At 47.0% G+C, this 21,001-nt stretch overlaps 2 protein-coding genes across 4 annotated transcripts in view; one reads left to right on the forward strand and one right to left on the reverse strand.

Moving 5' to 3' along the window:
- The window catches only part of SGTB (small glutamine rich tetratricopeptide repeat co-chaperone beta), a 54,952-nt gene extending 46,061 nt beyond the window's left edge, over positions 1-8,891 (reverse strand). Inside the window, exon 1 of the mRNA XM_084800761.1 lies at positions 8,562-8,891. The gene's annotated coding sequence lies outside the window, so the exon portion shown is untranslated. The remainder of the gene's footprint in view (positions 1-8,561) is intronic.
- NLN (neurolysin) overlaps positions 1-21,001 on the forward strand; it is an 80,298-nt gene that overhangs the window by 4,215 nt on the left and 55,082 nt on the right. The window lies entirely within an intron of this gene.

The raw sequence follows: 21,001 nt of genomic DNA on the forward strand, positions 1-21,001 counted from the left end.
TTGACAAGTTCAGGACTGTGATATAGAAAACAAAAAAAAGGAATTTGTTTTTTGGTGTAAAAAGTTAAGCATTCTGGGCTTAGTGGCATGTGCCTTTAATCCCAGTACTCAGGATTCAGAAGTAGGTGAATCCCTGCTAGTTTGAGGCCAGCCTGGTCTACAAAGTGAGTCTAGGATAGCCAAGCCTACACAGAGAAACCCTGTCTCAAAAAACAAAAACAAAAATGTTAATCATATGAAAAAATCTTAGAAAGTCAAAATGCAGTTATTCATAAATTCAGTAGGTTTTTTTTACATGTGTGATCATAATTAAATCAAATTGAGATTGCACCCCCAAGTCCAACACATATTAACCTTCAAGTCTTAGGACAACACTGCCAGGAAACAAATTGTTCAATAAAGCAAGGATCTGAAGGCACAAATATAAAAAAGCAAAACTAAGATTATTTATCCAAAGCATTGATTATAAAGAAGTTACAAATGGGGATTTTTGTTGTGATATCTTTTTACTGCTGATTTTGGTCAAAAGATCCTGTTACTTCTTCAAACTCAAATATAATCTTTTGGTTCAGACAAAGTGCAGAACTTCTGTGGGAAGAAGCACCTGTGTTAAAAATGTGAAGAGCCAAGGAAATGGACAGTTATTGTGTGCAGATTTGCATGTCAGGTGGGTGCGGCGGAGGGCATGTTTGTGCTTTGGGAGTGTGGATCCAGCGTGCCTGGGTCACTGACCAACACTGTGATCTTACGTTAAAATACTTAAATGTGGCTGTTTCCTCAGCAGAAATTGACAGCTGACTGGATGGTGTCTACAGTCACCAAAAATTTGAGGGTGTGTTGGTTTCTTAATCTCCTGTATCTGAGGACTCAGCGGTGAACAGTGCAGACAGAATTCTTCCATTGGAAAATTTTACCTTACATAGTGAGAAAACAACTAAAGAAAATATGTGGCATATTGGGTAGAAGAACCCCATTTTGCCATTTTTCTTAGAACAGAAGCGGGGGCTATTTGCTATTGATGAGAATGCAATTATAGCTAATGAGCAGGTAAAGCTCGGACAGGAGGTGACATTTGCGCAGGGATCCAGGAGGAATAGGGGATTGTTCTGTGAAAATACCAGGAGCTGAGCATTCTGAGCAGTGGGACATGAAAAGGCCAAAGCAGCGATGCGACTGCAGTGCTAGAAACAGTGAAGGAGCCCCTGTGACTAGGATGGCCTCAATATCAGGGGTGTAAGCAGGAGATAAGACAAGGAAAATACTCATCCTTACGAGTCAAAGATGAGGGGCTAGAGAGATGGCTCAGTGGTTAAGAGCACCGCCTGCGCTTCCAGAGGTCCTGAGTTCAATTCCCAGCAACCACATGGCGAGTCACAACCATCTGTGATGTGATCTGATGCCCTTTTCTGGCCTGCAGGTGTATATGCAAGCAGAGCACTGTATACATAATTGAAAAAAAAAACTTTAAAAAAAAGAGTCAAAGATGATAAATATGAGGTGCTTTGGCGATTATTAGCTTTGCAGCAGCTGCAGTGGTTGTTACGGGAACTTTCTTTACAGTGGTTGCCCAGGTTTTCTTCTCTTGTCTGTACACCTACCATCAGCCGTGTGCTGAGTAGGCAGCTCTGCTTGTTCCTACACGATGGAGGTAAGGTAGCTGCTGCAGGGGGCATCTGCGTCTTGTTGGTATGGTCTCTCACCCAGCAAGGTTGCGTGAGAGAGCTGACACATGGCAAGGCTTGTGTTAGTGGGAAAGAGGAATGCCGTCAACTCAGCCCCATTCCATTAGCTAAAGCCCAAGGCCAGAGCGGATTGAAGAAATAGCTTAGGGGCTCTGTTCTGGTGGGGAAGGCAGCAAACATACATGGGGGGGGGTGGAATGAAGGAGGGAACACTTCTAGTGTGGAAAAGCTAAGTCTCCACTGTCTTTGCCAGTGCTCTATTGCTGGGAAGAGGCCCCATGACCATGGCAACTCTTACAAAGGAGAGCATTTACCCGGGGCTGGCTCACAGTGTCAGAGGCTTAATCCTCATCGCGGGGTGAATAGCGGCACACAGGCAGGCACGGTGCTGGAAAGTAGCTGAGAGTTCTACACCCGGATATGCAGGCAGTGGGAAGAGCAGACAACAGGTCTGGCTTGAGCTTTTGAAACCCCATAACACACCCCTAGCGACACACTTCCGTCGGCAAGGCCACCCCTCCTGATCCTTCTAAATACTGCTCCTCCCTGGTGGCCAGGCATTCAGGTCTGTGGTGGCCTGTGGTGGCCATTCTTCCTCAAGCCACTGCAGCTGCGTTGTCACGTAACACAATTTCAATGACCAGGGTTTATTATTTTATGTCTGCTATTAGTTATTATTTTTATGTCTGTGAGTTGATGGTTCTTTATTTTAGAAGCTTTTGAATTAGGATTGTCAAGACCTGGTAGATATTTCAGGGTGGTGTTGTTGTTTTACTTTGAAATTTAAGAAGGATTAGTACGGCCTTTTCCACTTTTGCTTTTGCTCTACGAAAATTTTAAATTTTGAATGGATCAGCTGTAGCACTCCTTTCCTTTACGGCTTATGTGTTTAGTCCCACACCTAGAAAGCGCTTCTCTACTCCATGATAACATCTTCAGATTACCTACAGTTTCTCTAATACTTCTGTTACTTATTTGTTTGTATGTTTGTAACTGTGTGTTGTATATGCCGTACAGGGTGGTGTGCTCGAGGAGGACGGAAGAGAGCACCAGAGCTCCCAGAACTAGAGCTACAGGAAGTTGTTAGCTGCCCATTGCGTGTGCTAGGATCCGAACCCGGGTCCTTGGGGAGATCAGCAAGTGCTCTGAGCTGTTGAGCCATCTCTCCAGGCCCTAGTTTCATCCTTTGCGTTGCACGTTTACATCGTTTATCATAATGGTCAACTTTTTTCTTTTGAACAAGAGTCTCATTATAGAAGCCCACCTGGCCTCTGTCCCCGCCCCCGCCCCTACTGCTGTTGCACCTCCCCCTTCTGCTGCATGCCAGGGCTACCGGATACCACCATAACTGGCTTGAAGACTGATATTTCAAGACTTCCAATCATTAATTAAAACCAAAGGAAGTCAATATAGATAGTAAGAAAGAAGCTCCAACTCACAAAACCATGTTTCTGATTTACACAGCTAACATAGACGCCCCCATCTCCATCACTCTTGAGATTATCCATTCCTCCGACTGGGCATTTAAACGAGAACTCTAATACTTCAAGCCACATTGAGCTGGTTGGTTTTGCTTATGTGTGTGGGTGTTTTACCTGCAGACGGGTGCGCAGTGCCTGTGGAGGCCAAAGAGGGCGTCAGGTACCGTGGTACCGTGGTTACAGATGGTAGCGAGCCATTCTGTGGTTGCTGGGAGTGGAGCTAGGACCTCTGGAAGAGCAGCTGGTGCTCTTCACCATCGAGTCTTGTCTCCAGCCCCTGAGCTTTCCGCTCTTTGAGGGGCTCAAGTTTAAAGTTTAGGGTGGGTCTTCTTACCATAGACGATCTGGGTGGCTTAGCCTACTTCACACAACCCAATCAAGAAAAGTCCTCACAGGTGTGCCCAGCTGCTTAGATTTTAGTAAATCTGAGATGTAGCCAAATTGACTACCAAGAACAGCCATCACTGTTTGCCTATTGAACTTGTGTTTCCTTTCTTCCTCTCTTCTTTTCATTCAGTAAAACCTACTATGTGTATCACAGGCATGTGCCACCATGCCCAGCTTTGCTGTGCTACTTTTATGTTCAGTGTGAGCTCTGCTTACATATTCTCTATATAGTCTGTACACTCTACTTGTCACTTGTTTACAGTGTTCAGAAGATCTAATTATAACATGTTTGATCGGTATTTGTTACTGAGCTAAATTTTGGGGGGAAAAACTTCAGACAAGGCAGAAACTGTCTCTGCTCTCACAGGAGTCAAGGGGTGAATAGACATCTAAGGTAGATTATGAGAGATGCTGTCTATCTCAGCTCGGCTTCCACTTCTTGGGGGTGAGTTTACCTGGCCGCTACTAAATTCACTTCCACAGCCCTTATTACTTATAACAGTTGATAGTTTCTGAGAACAGGAACCCAGCTTTTTGTTGTTCACTTTGATATGTCTAACATTTAGGTATTATTACATAATAGATGCTGAATAGATGTTTTTATTGAATGGATGAGGGAAAAGATAGCAGTAGGAAGTAGGTATTTTAAACTGTTTGAAATGAATGGTTCTAAATTTCCTTTTTTTTGAGACAGGGTTTCTCTGAAGCCTTAGCTCTCCTGGCGTCACTTTGTAGGCCAGGCTAGCCTCGAACTCACAGAGACCCACCTGCTTCTGCCTCCCAGAGTGCTGGGATTACAGGCATGCACCGCCAAGCCTAGCTTGTTCTAACTTTCTTTAAGCAAAATGCCAGTTGCTAAGGGAAATTAGTATGTGTAGGTGTTAGTTAGCCAATAAAAACCTAGTTATAAATCTAGAGTAGAGTGATACGCAGTGGTCAGGTAGCTGTTGGTGGCTTCAGAAGCAGGTAGAGAGGAATCTTAGATACGTACTAGGGTGAGCACAGGACAGACATGAGGCAATGGATGAGAAGTGGGAACTTTGTCATATCCTGCAGTCATGAGTCGTCTGGTCCCTTACAGAGCCAGGCATTAGCTCTGTTAAGCACTAGTCTAATGAATGACTCTCCAGAAGCACAGCTCTGCTGCGTGTGTTGCCTGGAGATGGCGGAAGCACCAGTCTGTGAAATACTGGGTCAGAAGCAACAAAGCAGAGAAGGAGCAGAAGGCAAGTCTCTCTTGAATGAGCCTGGGGTCAGCTCACGACAGGGGAGCCACACTCTCCGGACATGTAGGACTGGACAGGTACTTGAGATTGAGGACTCACATGTCCCCGAACAGGGCATGTTCCTGAGAGAGACAGATTCTGGTTGGTCGGATTAAGAAGGAAGGGCATGCAGTTTGACCTATGCGCCCAAGGATGCCATGATGATGAGGCCATATCTGGACAATATCTTGTACCGGCTGTGTTAAATCCAGCCTGTCATGCCAGACGCACTGTACCCTCCTAACGACATGGACTTACCTGACAAGAAGTAAACACATGACAGTGTGAGTTGGAATAGCAGAGGACCCAGCACTAAAAGGCGTGTGACTGCCCACCGAGTGCTTCTCACCAACAGTGCAATGCTGTAAGCCTTCAGCTGTGGGGCAATGGTCACACATGGCTGCTGCAACCTGTGTGTCAACTCCACAGCTTCCGTCTCTTGTTCATACCCCTCAGCTGGGTGTGGTTAACTGTGCAGGGGGCGGTGCAGTTGGGCCCTGCTTGGCTGCACTTAGATTGGCGCTGTTACTTACTGAATCCGAGTCCCCGTTCTCAAACATATCTACTCCCACGTTTCACTGGTGGTTACTGACCTACAGTTATGTGGTAAAATGAAAGAAATGGTAGCCAGGGATGTTGGTGTAGACCTGTAAGAAGATTCTACACTCTGGAGGCTAGCCTGGGGCTCCAGGGCAAGATCCTGTCTTGAATGAATGAATGAATGAATGAATGACAGGGCAAGATCCTGTCTTGAATGAATGAATGAATGAATGAATGACAGGGCAAGATCCTATCTTGAAGAATGAATGAATGAACCAACAAATGAACGAATGAAGGTAAAAGGAGAACAGTATTAAAGAAGGAATGTTGGGTCCATCTAATATGTTGTGTTGGCCTTTCTGGCAGTTAAGGCAGAGGAAAACAAACTATATGAATTATTCGGGACTAGTTAAGAGCCCTTGCTGCTCTCCCAGAGGACCTGAGTTCTGTTCCCAGCACCCACATAAAGTGGCTCACAACTGCCTGTAAGTGTAGCTTCAGAGAATCTGATATCTTCTTCTGGCCGCTGAGGGCATAAATAAAAAATAAAGTGAATCTTTTAATAAACGCTTAACTATTATTGAAAGCAGTTTTTTTCTAAGCACTGTTTCAGAGAAAGATGTATCATGCAGACCCATAATGTAGCTGGAGTTGATCAATACCACGAATAATACCCTAAGGAATACAGTGTGGTAAATGTGCAGGTAGACTTTTAACTTTTCATAGGGCCAACTTTTAACTTTGTTTCTATTTTTCTCGTTAAAAGGCAAAGGAAACACAGTACAATAAGGGTGAAAAATCACCTAACTTGTTAGAATATAAATGTGAAGATGATAGATCCCTCAGAGGGTAGTAGAGGAATCAGTAGGGCAGTTCAAGGGCGAGGGGCCATTCCAAGACGGGACTAGGCCTGAGGACGCGACGTGTGTGCTGCAGCTGGCCTTTGAGGGACATGGGGTTTGGACCTGTAAAGGCCAGTGTTTTCTAATCCCTTGTTTACCAGAACCTAAAAATAGCACAGTGGGTAAGAAGGCAAAGGCTGCTCAGAACGAAGGAAAATGAGCTGAGGAAGAGGACGTGCTGTGCTGCAGACCCTGAGGTCCGTGGAGGTTCCACACTCAGGCTGCCTCACTAAGCTACCACAGTGAATATTAAATGCCTCCTACAGTCTTTGTAAAGACTGGAGCAGTTGATGCATTGAAAATATAGCACAGTGTTTGGAACCAAGCGTTGTAATTTGTTGCTTCCTCCCTTCCATTCAAGGCAGAAGAAGTGGAGCACAAAGGCCTGGATAACTAAATACTGCGTGTGATACTGAAAGGAGCTCAGTGGTACAGCACGTGCTTAGTGTGGGCAAGGCCCTGGCTCCATCGCCTGCACCTTCGAAAGAGGCTACAAAGCCATAACAGCGAGGGAAGGAAATAGAGGACCTACCTACTGATGAGAATTTTTAAGAGGAAAAATGAAGGATCAGAGTTCTAGGTCTCTACTCACTAGAACACCGGTTTGATAAAGAGGTTGTGAGTAGGGTTCATTGTGAGGTCTTGTTTTTCTGCTCAATAAATACCTAGTGAGAGCAGGATAACACATGAACGGTACCTAGGAAGATGCTGTGGTACCCTGTGTAGTTTGCAGCTGGCAGGTTGATGTGGCTGCTAAGAAAGGGCAGTGGGGTCAGGGGGTTAGTCAGTGATCAGGTGATGCCACATCTAGGCTGTCAGTCACCAAATGGAGCACTTTCCAGCCTGGACTGCTTGGTCTCCATGTGATAACACACTGACTTCCGGAGCAGTTAAATTCCTAACTGTCCTTTTGTCTGAGCACTCTTCCCAGGCTCCCTTTCCTATGACCTGCACCGTGACTGGTGCATTTCCTCAGGTTCTGTGTGTCTCCCTGCGGACTTCCTCCCTTGAGCCCACATACACGCTCCAGCTTCCACGCCACATCCCTCTGGACCCCTCCCTCAACCCAGCTGCCACCCACCTCTTCTCCCTGTGCTTGGCCAGAGCCCTCTGTTGCTCTACACGGGTGGTTTGACTGTGCAATGTTCCTGTGTGCTCCTCTGTCTCCTGGAGACCCTTGGTTCCCAGCCGAGGCACTATTGTAGAGAGCTGTGTTAGCTTTAGGAGGCGGAGCCTTGCTGGCCCTGCTTCCTGGCCACCCTATGCTTGCTGACTCCATACAGCACGACTGTACACTCCCGCCGCCACACCTGCCAGGCCGTGATGGGCTGCGTTCCCTTGGTCCATAAGCTCCAAATAAGCCCTTCCCTTCAGCTGCGTCTGGTCAAGCACTTGGTCAGAGCAGAGGACAAAGGTGCTCGCCGCTCAGCTTGGCCTGAATTCAGTCTCCAGAACTCACAGTAGAAAGAAAGCATGAACTCCCAGCCACCTGCAGTCACACACACACACGCATGGGCACTCTACACACATGCACACACATACACACTAACATAGATAGGAAATTATATAAATCACCACACTTGCACAGCCCAGTCTCTCACAGGCACTTGAGTATAAAATAATCACGTCTGAACCTTACCTAGTAGTTATTCCCCAAAGCCACGTACTTGCCAGCCCACCCAAACTAGAAACTCTGTAGCATTTCAACTTTTACAAAGTCCTGCCCCTTTAAAAAAAAAAAAAATCACTTGAATATTTCTTGAATCTATTATTTTCTTCTACTACTGCTCCTTTTAAATCTTGTTATCTGGATCGCTAGAATTTACTGGGGGGAGGGGTATATCCTCTTTTGTCCTTCAAAGTCAGCCACCAGAGTGCCTAATGACGTACAGCTCTTTCCCAGGCCCTACTCCAGGGTTTTGCTTGTGTGCTTGCCTGTTGGACACAGCCATCACTGAAGGCCAAGCTGGCCTGGAGCTCACTGAAGAGCCCAGGCGCCCTAGTCTCCTGCGTGCGGAGAGCGCAGGCTGAGCTGCCGCACCCATACAAGAAGCTCAAGCTCTCTAGCATGACTTCACAAGCTCACCCAATGGGTGCTGGAGAAATAGCCCGGTTTGTGCCCGTTACTTTGTGCCCCTGAGTTCCAGGCGCCCACTACACATGTTACTAGGACATTGTTGTCATCACACAACTAAATACAAGTGCACGCAGGGCTCCTGCTCGCCTCCCCCAGCCCCCATAGCCTGTGCTTTCATGGCCAACACCACCATCCCAGAAGGGAAGGAAAGCCCCATTCTAACTTACTTCTGGATTGCAGCTTGGTGACTGGCACTGTGTCCATGCACAGCAGAAAGCTCTGTCTCTAACGTCACCCTCCTCTCACCCTCGCAGCACCTGGTCCTGTGGCGCTGCCGTAGGTGATAGGATCAGCCTGGGCTCTGCTTCCACACGTCTGCTGTTCTGTTGTTGGGAAATGTCTGGTTGACGGAAGCAGCTTAGTAAATGGTAAGGTTCAGGCTCTGGACTAAGATAACTCGCGCGCACACGTGCTACTCACTTAGCTGTGTGTCTTGGGTAACTGACGATTAACTCGGCATTCTCCACCTTGGTTTCTTCATCTGCGGACTGAGAGGTAATTGGGATAATGAATAGAAACACTTAGCATGAGCACCCAGGAAGTAAATGACCGTGGACTCGTTTAAGCAGACACTCTCCTTTGGTCTCAGTACATCTTCCAACTCTAAAGAGCGATGTTGGGTCATTAGGCGGCTTTCATCCTTCTTAGGAAGGTTCATTTTATAGGCTACTTTTTATCTTTTATTGGTTAGGAAATTCTCTTCCCTGCTTTGAAGGCTAGGCTTTTAAAGTATAGGCCATCAAAATATCTGAAATCATTAAAGTCCGTTCCCCTAGCTTCTGCTTACACTCTAGGATGGAAGGTGTCGTGACTGCCTTCGTTTCCCACATTGACTGTTGATCGTGGATTCACGTAATAAGCGAAGATGATGGCTTCTGAGGGTCACTGTGCCAGACCAGACCTCTGATTGTGTCCCTGCCTGTCTGCCAAAAAAGGGCACATGAGATTGAAGAGAAGTATCAGGCCCTGAAGATGTGTCAGGTGACCACTGTGGCAGTGGCTGTGGCCCCTTAGCATAATGGGAGTGCTAAGGTGAGTGATGCGGCTGACCGGATAGTACAGTGCTTAACTGCACGTGCTGTGAAGCCACCTATTAGCCCTGTGCCCCAGTGGTCGTAGTAGTAAGTTCTGTGTCGGTGCTGCTGCCGGGATTCAGTTAGTTTATATACAGGGTTGTTGGTTGGTTCGTTGGTTTTTGGTTTTTGAGACATGGCGTCTCTGTGTAGTCCTTGACCGAAACTCACAGAGATCTGCCTGCCTCTGCCTCCCCGAGTACTGGGGTTACAGGCATGCTCCACTATCCCCGTCTTATATTGGTTTTGGTAGTGCCTGCTACGTGACTGTTTGGTGTTACTGTTCCTATTAGCAACAAGGATTGGCCATGTTGCAGCTGCAGTTAGAGAGAGAAGCAGGAAACTAAATGAAGCAGCCTCCGACCCTCTGACTGCCACACTTACACTTCATCAACCTCAAGCTTAAGATATACCATGTTGATATACGTTGACTCTTCCCAACAGTTTGTTTTCAATATGCTCTGCACTCTCTTTGGAAAAACAAAGTGCTCCAGTCTGGCCTGAGAGTTACTTGAGACCTAACATCACGGGCCAGCATCCTAAAGCAAAGGATTTGAACTTGCTGGTTGCTAGGAGCCCTTCTCACTGTGAGCTGTGGATCTTCCCTTCCCTGGCCACTGCTTCTGCCTGTCACCCATTATGCCTTTGAGCATTTTGTCAGTTCATACATTTTTCTGACTACCCAAGTTTAAAATAGCAGCTAGAGCTAGGAACATGCATAATTATTAAATATATTTTAGGTGACATTGGACATGTTCAGGATGGTATAGCTGTAGACTAAATACATTTAAATGTATTAAGTATTTTTAATGGGGCAAATATGGTCCAAAGTACATTGTATGAAGGTATGAAATGCTTAACTAACAAATTCAGATAAGCATAGAAAAAAGCCAACTTCTGTGCATAAAATTTCAATCATAAATTATGTAATAAACCTCCCCACCATGCTGCAAGACTGTCAGCTCCTGGCCCATCTTTTTCATACACCACTTCTTCCTCCCAGTTTTTTTGTTTGTTTTTGTTTTTGTTTGTTTGTTTTTTGAGCATATCCACCACTATTTTATTTTCAGCATCTAACTCTTTCGGTCTGTAGCACTAAGAAAGAAAATATTTTTTTTTAAAACCATAATGCCACTGTCAGGTGTTAAAAAAATAAACACTTATTAGCAATTGAACCATACTGAAAAGCATCACCGTTTAGCAGTCAAATGCTCTTGCATAGAGGACACATTCAGAAAACCATCCTAGAGTAAGTAATGCACGGAAGAAGAGAATTAGTCTCCCGAGTAGCTGCGGAGGACTTCAATTCTGAAAAGTGTACCCCAAATGCCAGTTAAATGTGGGGCAGCAGTTCCTTCAGGCAGACTGTTTTCCTGGCCAGGCTGTGTCCCTGTGGCCAGGCCTGGCCTGATACATTATTAAGGAACTCCTTACTAGAAAAGCACTGCTTGTTTTGCCACTCTGGTCCAGGCCACCTTGACTTGGTCCACTTACTGAACCTAAGGACAGAAGTCTTTTCGTGTTTGTCTATATTAAATGTCTAGAGCCTGTGGTTGATGTATCATATACAAAATAAGAGAAAATCGGGCTAATACCTTGCTACTTGTTTCTTACAACCTGAAATTTCTCTCTTTCAAGCTACAACTGTCTGTCATATGTTCTTGCATCTTATGGTCTTTTATAAACTATTACCTAGTTTTAAAAAAATAAATAAAAAATCAACTTTTAAAAGAAGGGGCTGAAGTCCACAGGAACATGTTTGTGATGCGTTCTACTTACAAGAGGAAGTTGCACACACTGGCATACTAGGGGACGCTGTTTGCACAGCATTTTTATTATCTAAGACCAGGGGAGGGCTGGAGTTAAGGGAAGATTAAGACTGGCTAGGGGTGTAACTCCAACTGCTAAAGTTGCTGTGTTTGTTTTTGTCAGAGACTGTGAGCATACTCTTCTTATAACAACAGAGTGCACGACAGCAAAAACCAGTGTGGCTGGACGTGAGGTGACATGCCTGTAGCCAAGCACTGTGAGGTAGGAGGATCTCACTAAGTCAGATCCGGATCCTGTCCTCCCGTCATTAGCAAACAGACACAAAAATGTGACCGTGCTTTTGGGTTTATCAGACAATAGAGGCTTCTCAGAATAAATACCAGAATTAGTGCTGTGCTTGTTTTGTGTGTCAATGTTTGCCCTGTTACCTTGACAAGAGGACTTTGAAACCCAGCCTTTTCTTGTTTTTTTTTTTTTCTAGTGCTGCCAGCAGTTTTTACCCAGTCTACCAACAGTTCCTCTCCTGTGCCAGCAGGTGGCAGCAGGAGCTGGGGAATGGTAGCGCCTGCCAGTATGTGTCCCTCTGTTCTGTGATCCCATTCCTCATGGCACTGCCCTAATGGAGTCTACCACTCCGGTCCTGATCTCCTGCAGTTTTTGGTGACGTCATCACTTGCCTGACTGACTTGGTGACTTAGTCTGAGTTTAGGAGTCATTCTAAGATGGACCATGTAGGTTTACGTCTCTCATCTGTGTTGGCTAATTCTGTCATTGCAAAGCACATGCAGTGTGTTCTTACTTCTACATTTGCCAAGAAAACAGGATAAGAAGCCCATTCCCGGGGAGCTTACACTGTAGTAGAGTTAGGCGGAAAGCAGCTCCCTCCCCTGGACTGGGTAGCAGCAGGTCAGTCGGCCTTGCTGGTCCATCTCCAGCAGAGCAGGACTGGCCTGAGCTCTGGTAACACTTGGTATCACACAGGCAGGAATCCACTTAACAAGAGATAGTGTACTGGATACTACATAAGTGCTTTAATTTTAATGTGAGGGGTTATTTTTCCTTAAAAAAGAAAAGAAAAATCCTTAAGAAAAGGATCCATTTGAAACCTTCACCACCAAATATAAGGATAAAGTAAACCACTAACATACACATCCTAAACCACCACAGAATCTTCCATGAGAGGAAGCCAGTGTGAGTAACATTCTCTGACTGGAGGATCCTCTTCAAATGCTGTTTAGGATGAAACCATGATGCTAGAGATCAATTCTGTTCGCTGTGTATTCACAGCAAATGGTAATAAAAAAATTATTCTTTTACATAAATGATGTAAGAGAAGAGAACCAAATTTTAGGTTCTATCTAGAGTGAGAGAGACAAACTTCAATTTCTTGGAAGATTTAGTACTTTAAAAGAAAATACTGATTTTATTTCATGTGTGCTTGTGTGTGCCTGGCTGTATATATGTGTATCACATGCCTTGAGGAGGTCAGGAGAGGTGATGGGTCCCCTGGAACTGGAGTTATAATTGTGGGTGCTAGGGACGGACTGGACCTAGGGTCTCTGTGAGAGCAGTAGGCGCTCTTAACCACAGAGCAGTCTCCCCAGCCCCAGCTATCAGTAAGACGCAGGCTGTGCATCATCACAATCCACTGTACATCCAAATGTCCGACTCAGTGGAAAGACTTTCATCCCCATCAGTAGCTCCACGAAGCTCTCTGCCTCTGGGAGGGCCTCTGCTGAGGCTTTCTGTGTGAGATGTAAGTAGTCCCTCTGCCCCCTTTGCTGCTTGGAGGAAGAGTTGCTGCATCCTGCGATGTACCCTCTGTGATGGACGCTCTGGGAACGAGTGGGAGCTTGCAGAGGGCAGCTGTCCACATAGGCCCAGCTGGGGTCGGCTCGCCCTTGGGAAATGGATGGCTGAAAGCTGCTCAAGCCAAACACAGCCTGCTTTTCAGGGCTGAATAGAAGTTAAAGTGGGACGCTTCTCCTCAGTCCTGGCAGCAATCCCTCGGCAATGGTAGAGGTAACACATCAGTTAAGTAGTGTGCCTTTCTGCCCTTTAGCTTGCTGCTCTCCCTCTATAAAACCCCGAGTGGGTTTTCCTTCTGTGGGTCGTCCTTGGAGCATGAGTACAGCAGAGTCAAGAAGGAGGCTCCACACTTGCTGAGCAAATTACTTTTCTGTCAGTTGATAATACCTGACTTTCAATTTGTTGAGGGAATTAAATAAGAAAATGCTTGGAAATGCAAGGGGCTTGTCTCTCAGCTGGTGGCGCACACTAGGCACCTGTGTGGCCAGTTTCTAGCTCAGATGCCTGGGTAGAGGAGCAAACTCAGGCGGAAGTCCTTGAGGACAATGGAGTTTTACATCTGTTGCCTTTGAGGTGTCTGTGAGCATGCGGCTCCGGCTTGAGATCAGGTGCGGGCTGTGGATGGACCATGCGTGGTTCTGGGTGGTCTGTGAGCATGCGGCTCCAGCTTGAGGTGCAGGTGCAGGCTGTGGATGGACCATGCGTGGTTGTGGGTGGTCTGTGGGCATGCGGCTCCAGCTTAAGGTGCAGGTGCGGGCTGTGGATGGACCATGCGTGGTTGTGGGTGGTCTGTGGGCATGCGGCTCCAGCTTAAGGTGCAGGTGCGGGCTGTGGATGGACCATGCGTGGTTGTGGGTGGTCTGTGAGCATGTGGCTCCAGCTTGAGGTGCAGGTGCGGGCTGTGGATGGACCACGCGTGGTTGTGGGTGATCTGTGGGCATGCGGCTCCAACTTGAGGTGCAGGTGCGGGCTGTGGATGGACCACTCGTGGTTGTGGGTGGTCTGTGAGCATGCGGCTCCAACTTGAGGTGCAGGTGCGGGCTGTGGATGGACCATGCGTGGTTGTGGCTGGTCTGTGTGCATGCGGCTCCGGCTTGAGGTGCAGGTGCAGGCTGTGGATGGACCGTGCGTGGTTGTGGGTGGTCTGTGAGCATGCGGCTCCAGCTTGAGATCAGGTGCGGGCTGTGGATGGACCATGCGTGGTTGTGGCTGGTCTGTGTGCATGCGGCTCCGGCTTGAGGTGCAGGTGCAGGCTGTGGATGGACCGTGAGTGGTTGTGGCTGGTCTGTGAGCATGCGGCTACGGCTTGAGATCAGGTGCAGGCTGTGGATGGACCATGCGTCATTGTAGCTAGTCTTGGAAGCCCTAGGAGTGGAAAGAGCAACATAAGGAGAGACGCCAGGTTCAGTTCACATCAGGATGAAGGAAGGAAGAGATGCCGTGAAAGAGACATGGGCAGGACTGTGTAGCTCGGGGGTACAGCACCCACCAGCACACAGAGGCCCTTGGTTCAATCCCCAGGACTGCAAAGGGATTAAACAATGACAATGACTATTTTTAGAGAGAAAAGTAAAAGAAGAATCAGAAAAGAACCAGAAAAGCTACTTTCCAGGGTGCTTCTAGCAGGAGAGCAGGGGCGGGGCGTGACAGACCAAACGACACTTAAGTGTGACATGTGTAGGATGGTAAAGTCTGAATGCTATAAATTGACTTCTTTCCTGAAAACGGGGGAGAGGGGATAGGAATGGGTATATTTCTTGTGCTTACTCAGAAACAAAACAAAAATGGCCTCTCTGCACATTAATTCCTCAGAGTAAAAAAGTAGCTATGTTAATGAAACATGGCTGTGGGTCAATGCATTTAATTCTAGATCTAGAATATTCTGCTTATTAAGTACTGCAGTCCTAAATCAAATTTAAAAAATCCTTATATGAACAAGCAAGTTCACTGTTGGAACCATGGTGACTAGACTCTCAGCTTTGGTGAGGGCTGTAACTTACCACATGGAGGCTGGTGGTGGGGAAGGGAGGGGCAGCACTCCTGCACTGGATTCTCAGCCAGATGCTAGCACCACAGCTGGCTGGCACCTCAAGGCTGCACTGCATTGCTGGCTGTCACCCAGGCCATCAGCTCTGTGTGGTGCCCTCTGGAACCACATACACAGATGGAGCTAACAAGCGTGTCAGCAATAGAAGAACAATATTGAACAAATAAGCTTAAGCAACAATGTCATTTTTTTTATTTTTATTTACTCTATATGTCTATCAGTGCGAGCGTGTGCCATGTGAATATTGGTGCCATCTGAGGCCAGAAGAAGTCATCCAGCGCCCTGGAATGCTAGAAACTGAACTTGGGTCCTCTGGAGGAGCAGGCCTGGCCCATCTCCAGTGCCAGCGGTCTGTCATGGGGGTGGTTTTGCTTTTGGTGTGGGTAAACATACCATGATTAAACAATATGTGCACACCACAAAACGGTGATAGATTGAGGGCCTGCAGATGTCACTAAGCCCAAGTGTCTATTTAAGGTGAGTTGCAGACACAAGTGAGAATGCAAATGTGTGTGAGCACGGCAAGCCCCTCCACTGGCATGCACGAGCTGAGGAGTTTGTAGGGACACAGAGAACTCCTGAGTCGGTCTGAGATGTTCAAGGAAGCTTTTCTAGAAAAGATAAGTCTGAACTGAGATCTTTAAAATAAAGATGACAGCAAGGGCTAGAGAGACGGTTCTCCAGTTAAGATCACTGGCTGCTTTTAACTCTTCCAGAGGACCCAGGTTCAAATCTCAGCACGCACATGGCACTTCACAACTGTCTGTAATTCCAGGTCCAGGGGATCTGACATCCTCACACTGACATACAAGGAGGCAGAACACCAGTGTAAATAAAATAAAATAATAATTAAAAATAATTAGAGAAGGTGGTGGTGGTGATAGTGATGTGGCTACTCAGATGAAGAAGACAATGTAGTTATCCAAGCAAAGGGGGAGATGCTGAAAGGCCTGGGGAGAATACAAGAGTGAGGGGGATGTCCACAGCACAGACTGTGGGACAGTGAGCGGCACTGAGAAAGCCAGTGAGACGCACGGGTGCAAGCAGCTCCAGAAAGGCCTGTGTGTTAACCTGAGAACCTGGCACCTGGCACCTGGCCCGGCAGTCCCTGGGGGAAGGTGCCATTGAAAGGGCGCTATGATCAGATTTGCATTCTGGACACTCTGCCTCTGGCCTACATAATGGAGTGTATACTAAGGATTCCCTCTGGTGTGCAGAATTAGGGGCTGGGGCACAGGAATAAGCCAGACGTCAGCTTACCGTAGGGCATCCTGACTTGGGTGGTCATCAATGTGCCAGTGAAACTAAACTGCACACAGCCACAGGAGTCTAGCGCTCAGGAGATGTATTCTGAGACCCAGACACGGAAGCCTGAGACCCTGGGTGGCACGGGTAGTCAGGCGGGTGGATGAGGGAGAGTGCACAGTGAAGGCAAGGAAAAGTGACAGAACCAAGTTCCAAGAAAGAGAGGGCTGGGACAATAAAATGCCAGCAGATGGCAGCGGTTAGAAAGGAACAGCCAGACACACACTGAAAAGTGCAGCAATTACCACAGGAGCCAGGGGAGGGAATAGCTCTAAGAAAAGAGTAAAGAGCTGGTGTGGTGCCATATGCTTTAAGCCCAGCTCCTAGGAGTCTGAGGTAGGAAGAGTCCAAGTTCGGGGGTAGCCTATGGCACAAAAGGAGATGCTGTATCAAAAAAATCAGTGTTTAAGCATTGGGGAAGGCAGGGTGTTGTTGTTGTTTTAAGGAAGAAATAAAAAAGCTGACATCTATCACAAAAAAATCAAGATAAGTGAAATACTAAAAAATGCCAGTGAGAGTTAGTAGAAGTCATTAGGGACTTTGGAGAGAGCGGTTTCCTTGTGTATAAGGCCAGGACCCAGGTAACTAGCTTAAAGGGTAAAGAGGATGAGGCCAGGAGGATGACTATTCTTCTCAAAGACCTTTAGGTGGAGGAGAGTGGAGAGTAGGGGGCGTGGTGTCTAGTGGGGTCTCCGTCCTGGGAGAGTGGCTTTTACTTTAGTTAGGTGAAGACACTGAGTACGTTTGCGTGTGTGTGTGAAGAGCCAGTATGGAAGAGCACATGAAATCCAGAGTAAGTGGGCGAGGCCAGAGCCCAGAGCAAGAAGTGGGCTTTATACAAGATGGGTGCCTACACTTGTGAGGCATGAAGGGGAAAGAAAGAAGCAGGTGTAACTCTGCTTTGTCATGGGAACTTGTGGCCATGGTGATGAGGCAGCAAGGAAAGCTACTGACAAGGAGGAGAAAGGTGGGAAACGGGTCATGGTTCAAAGTCATTGGTATGAGGACCGGGAGATGGACATTTAAGGATGGACTGTTCTAAGTCCATTAAAATCCAGCTCAAGTTAGAGACAGATACAATAGTAGCAGCTGTCACTCTCTGTGGTCCCCTGGTTGTCACAACAGAGAAGGTAGCGCGCTGGTTGGCATTCTGAGCAGGGTGTAAGGTGGATTGAAAGGAGCAGAAGCTGGAGTTTCAATGGAAGATGGTTGAGTCGATAGATGGGGTTTCTTGTTAATGTTCCTGCAGCTGGGAGCAAGAGGACATGGAGAAGCTCACCCAGCCAGCGCTTATACTGGGGTCCTCCGTGGACAGATGACTCCCCCTATATGTCCATACTCCAATCACAGCTTCCTCCTAACGGCCACCCTTAATCCAAGATGTGGATGCACCTGTAGTGCTGTTCATTTCCAGGAAAATAGGGGAGCCATTTGAACAAGGAAATCTGGGCTCCTAGATCCCTGGAGCATTGGGGGGGGGAGTTGTGTGGTGTCTCTGAGCAAGCTCATCCTAGTCAACCTCTTGAGCTGAATGCAGGTACAGGAAAGCTGAAGTAGGGCCTGAAACACAGCAAATAGGCAGGCCCAAGGGTAGCAGGGCAGAGAAGCCTGTTAGGAGAGAAAGTGCAGGGGTGGACAGAGTGAGGGTGTAATGGAAGCAGCCAGTGGAGCATCACAGCCGCTCAGGTGGGAGCTGGAAGGACAGGAGGTTGTGGTTAAGGAATGGACTGCTCTTATCTGTGAGAATCGTCAGTCTCCTAGTGCTGGTGAGAAGAACGCACATGACCGTTGTAGAAGCAGATCACAAAGCTGAAGTTGAGGGAATGGCATGGCTCATCCACCCCCCTGAAATCTTCTACACATTGCTGCAAGCCTGAGACAGGGAAGACTTGAGGCCAGGAGAGGACTCGGCGGTTAAGAGTGTGTGCTGCTCTTTCAGAGGACCACACGGGAGGTCACACCTGTCTACAGCTCTAGTTCCAGGGGTCAGGTGCCCTCTCTGGTGTGCGCAGGCAGTGCACACATGTGATGTGCCAGCATGCTTTCAGGCATAAGGTAAAGAAGAATAAAGGCTTTTCTTAGAATAAATCGTTTTAAATGGAGGTAAGACTCTGATCTAGTCTTAGATGTGTGTGAACAAAGGACAGAGGTTAGAGGTTGTGTGATGATAGCAACAGAGAGCTAGCAGTGACATAGCAGGAAGGGGACAGCTTGGAGGATTAGGACAAAGACAGTGATGATTGGGAAACCCCTTTAAAGAGCTAAAAAGAAGTATACATTGTCAGGGCCTGGTTGCATTAAGAAACTTGAGAAAATAAGTCACTTCCTTGGTGGATGAAACTACCCAATCCTGGGTGTGTTTGTCATCTCTCTGTCACTATGACAAAATACCTGAGGCACACAGAATCAAAGGAAGAAAGTTCCGTTTTGGCTCATGGGTTTAGAAGTTTCAGTCCCTGGTTGCTTGATCCTGTTACTTGCCTCTCACAGCACAGGCGCATCCTAGTTTACCTCAGGGAAGCTGGGAAGCAGAGATAGTCAAGGGGCAAAAGTCCCAAACTCCTCTCTGAGGGCGTTCTCCTTGAACTAAGCACTACCTGTGCTCCTGGGGCAGGTGCCCGACAAAGGCACTTTAAGAAGAAAGGCTTATCTTGGCCCACGGTTCAAGGGCGCAGAGTAGCAGGAGGTGAGTGCCTGGCCGGGCTGCATCAGCGTCAAGAAGCAGAGCATGGTCAGTGGTGATGCTCACTCTTCTCTTATGTGCAGTCTGGGATCCCAGCCCATGGGATGCTGCCACCTGTGTCTAGGGTGGGTGGTCTCACCACAGTTAGCCTAATCTAAATAATCTCTCAGACATGAGTGAGTCTAGAACTTGTCAACTTGAGGACCAGCATTAATCATCATAGCACATTTACTAACTTCTCCCCACTGGGCCCATCTCCTGAAGGCAGCCCCAGTCGCACCCTGAGATTAGAAACTACGCCTCTAGTTTAGGACAATATTTAAGACCCATGCTATAGCCTGGCAAGAGGGCGCATGCCTGAATACCACTGGGGGATTGTAGGTGTCTTTGGAAGACTGAGACAGGAAGATCATGACTCATGTCAGCCTGGGCAACATAGCAAGTTCCCGGCTAGCCTGGACTGTGGAGAGAGACCCTGTCTCAAGAAACAAAGCACAGCAGTTAAACCAAACCCTAGCAGCAAGTCTCTGTTAGGACAAAGCCAAAAATGCGGTGCTCTGTGCCACAGGTGGGGCAAAGGGAAGCTTGTGTCCTGGAGAGGTTCACCCAGGCAAAACACTGTGATTAAGGACAGAACATATGGCATGAAGGGGCTTGCCACCAGGCCTCATGACCTCAGTTTTATCCCCTAGACCCACATGATGGAAGGAAAGGGCTGACCCCTACAAGTTGCCCTCTGACCTCCACAGGTTGCCCTCTGACCTCCACAGGTGCATCATGGTGGATTTGCTCACTCGCCCTCTCCTCCCACACACACGAAATAAATGTTTTTTAAGGGGCGGGGTTGCAGAAAGAAAGTAGTGGTTTATACATGTTTGATGTGCTGCAGTTTAGAACCGAGCACTACAGTTAAAAATCTTCTGGCTTAATCTATCTTGCTAAGCATAGTTAATAAATACGATTAACTGTCCTATTAAAAACTAAAGAGTATAACCATAAACAAACCCACTCTCAAACATACATAGACACATAATTTTTAAAAATCTTCAAACGTTTGTGTGTCAGATATAAGGGTGCACACCTTTAATCCTAGCAGGCAAGAGGCAAAGACAAGTGGATCTTGTGAGGTATAGGCTAGCCTGTTCTACATAATAAATTCCAGGCCACCCTGTTTCAAAAAAAATTTTTAAGAGGACTAGAGAGAAGGCTCAGAGGCTAAGAACATGTACTGTTCTTGCAGAGGACCTGAGTTCCCAAGCACTGGTCAGGCAGTTCACAAGTCACCTGTACCTACAGCTCCAGGGTACTGAACCCCTTCTTCTCTCTTCAGGCAGTGCAGTGGTTGTGTGTGTGTGTGTGTGTGTGTGTGTGTGTGTGTGTGTGTCTGTCTGTCTGTCTGTCTGTCTGTCTGTCTGCAGGAGTGCACACCCACACATGGTTAATTTTTTCAATTAAATATTTATTGAAAATAATCTCATAAGAAGAGAAAGAATAAAGCCATGTAAAATATCATAACACCCACATTTGTAAATGTTTTCCCACCCATTCTCAAAAAGTTGCTGGTTTGTATTCCTAGTTTTTATGCTTCCTAAAAAGAGACCCAGTTCTTTGAAATTTTGGCTGATATGTCTGTTCTGATCATGTTGTCAGTGCCTTTCCCTGCTGCTGCCAGGAAAAACACAAGTTTTTTTCTTTGTATTGTGTTCTTGAAAACAATGTTCATTTTTATTTCTCAGTACTGTAAGGATTGGGTAGAGAGTTTAACACCTGCCACCTTGAGTGGCTCTGCAAATGAGTTCTCCCTTCTTGTCTTTTCCTGCCCTTTGTCATTCCAGGGAAGGTACACAGGACCTGGTTTGCAGCTGGCTAGGAAAGTGTACCCTTGGGATAGCACAGTCAAGGCTGCCTGGTGTACCACAC

Source organism: Acomys minous, assembly GCF_964271855.1.
Source record: "Acomys minous genome assembly, chromosome: 11".
In the NCBI taxonomy this organism is placed as follows: domain Eukaryota; kingdom Metazoa; phylum Chordata; class Mammalia; order Rodentia; family Muridae; genus Acomys; species Acomys minous.